We start from the raw sequence: 2,582 nt of genomic DNA, 5'->3' as shown, positions 1-2,582 counted from the left end.
TCTTCGTCTGATTGTCACTCAGTTTCTGAGTTCCTGAAAGTTGCTGATTTGTCAGAGGATGTGAACCAATCATATTCACATTCGTCAGTTTGGTCTCACTGTTTTCTGCCTCTGGCTTTAACAATGGGTCATCCTATCTTTCAGGATTTTAACTATTATATTTGTTAAAAGCACTACAATAATTGTGTGTAAGTCTTTCAAGCCTGTGACAGATGAACAAGCAATTCCCAAGATAAGTCTCTGTGTTTTATTTCACCAAGATATGTCACTGTGTTTTATTTCACCAAGATATGTCAACTGTGTTTTATTTCACCAAGATAAGTCACTGTGTTTTATTTCACCAAGATAAGTCACTGTGTTTTATTTCACCAAGATAAGTCACTGTGTTTTATTTCACCAAGATATGTCAACTGTGTTTTATTTCACCAAGATATGTCAACTGTGTTTTATTTCACCACGATATGTCACTGTGTTTTATTTCACCAAGATAAGTCACTGTGTTTTATTTCACCAAGATAAGTCACTGTGTTTTATTTCACCAAGATAAGTCACTGTGTTTTATTTCACCAAGATAAGTCACTGTGTTTTATTTCACCAAGATAAGTCACTGTGTTTTATTTCACCAAGATAAGTCACTGTGTTTTATTTCACCAAGATATGTCACTGTGTTTTATTCCACCAAGATAAGTCACTGTGTTGTATTCCACCAAGATAAGTCACTGTGTTTAATTTCACCAAGATAAGTCACTGTGTTTTATTTCACCAAGATAAGTCACTGTGTTTAATTTCACCAAGATATGTCACTGTTTTATTTCACTGTATTTATTTGTATTGACTGATATCATGCTGATATTTGTCACCAAATGTTCCATGGTCTCTTTCGTTGCTAATCCTAAAAACGATTTAAAGCGTTCTATATTGTATTATTGATATGCAGTCCAGGGTGAAAGGAATAGCTTTTTGTACATGATTTGACTTGTGGGAGAGTTATAACAGACCTACTGTACCTAGTTATAACAGACCTACTGTACCTAGCTATAACAGACCTACTGTACCTAGTTATAACAGACCTACTGTACCTAGTTATAACAGACCTACTGTATATATAGTTATAACAGACCTACTGTACCTAGTTATAACAGACCTACTGTATATATAGTTATAACAGACCTACTGTACCTAGTTATAACAGACCTACTGTACCTAGTTATAACAGACCTACTGTACCTAGTTATAACAGACCTACTGTATATATAGTTATAACAGGCCTACTGTACCTAGTTATAACAGACCTACTGTACCTAGTTATAACAGACCTACTGTATATATATAGTTATAACAGACCTACTGTATATAGTTATAACAGACCTACTGTACCTAGTTATAACAGACCTACTGTACCTAGTTATAACAGGCCTACTGTACCTAGTTATAACAGACCTACTGTACCTAGTTATAACAGACCTACTGTACATAGTTATTTTTTTTAATTTTTTTTATTTTACCAGGTAAGTTGACTGAGAACACATTCTCATTTGCAGCAACAACCTGGGGAATAGTTACAGGGGAGAGGAGGGTGATGAATGAGCCAATTGTAAACTGGGGGTTATTAGGTGACCATGATGGTAAGAGGGCCAGATTGGGAATTTAGCCAGGACACCGGGGTTAACACCCCTACTCTTACGATAAGTGCCGTGGGATCTTTAATGACCTCAGAGAGTCAGGACACCCGTTTAACGTCCCATCCGAAAGACGGCACCCTACACAGGGCAGTGTCCCCAATCACTGCCCTGGGGCATTGGGATATTTTTAGACCAGAGGAAAGAGTGCCTCCTACTGGCCCTCCAACACCACTTCCAGCAGCATCTGGTCTCCCATCCAGGGACTGACCAGGACCAACCCTGCTTAGCTTCAGAAGCAAGCCAGTAGTGGTATGCAGGGTGGTATAACAGGCCTACTGTATATAGCAGTGATTTTCTTGTAACTGTATTATCCGTATTTGAGCGACGTCTCAACCAGATAAGAGGTTATTGTTGAAGAGGTTTGAGAGACTTCTAAACCAAAAGTAAAGTTGGGAAAAGGGCATTTTCCCTTTTTATTAAAGCTTCAGTACTATATAATACATTGGAGGAAGAGATACAGTGATACACAGAGTGATACAGAGATACACAGAGTGATACAGAGATATACAGAGATACACATAGTGATACAGAGATACACAGAGTGATACACAGATACACAGAGTGATACAGAGATACACAGGGTGATACAGAGATACACAGAGTGATGCAGTGATACAGTGATACACAGAGTGATACAGTGATACACAGAGAGATACAGAGATACACAGAGTGATACAGAGATACACAGAGTGATACAGAGATACACAGGGTGATACAGAGATACACAGAGTGATGCAGTGATACAGTGATACACAGAGTGATACAGTGATACACAGAGAGATACAGTGATACACAGAGAGATACAGAGAGATACAGAGATACACAGAGAGATACAGTGATACACAGAGAGATACAGCGATACAGAGATAACAGAGAGTGATACAGAGATACACAGAGTGA

This window comes from Salvelinus fontinalis, chromosome 9 (genome assembly GCF_029448725.1).
Source record: "Salvelinus fontinalis isolate EN_2023a chromosome 9, ASM2944872v1, whole genome shotgun sequence".
In the NCBI taxonomy this organism is placed as follows: domain Eukaryota; kingdom Metazoa; phylum Chordata; class Actinopteri; order Salmoniformes; family Salmonidae; genus Salvelinus; species Salvelinus fontinalis.
This window is presented reverse-complemented; position numbering follows the sequence as displayed.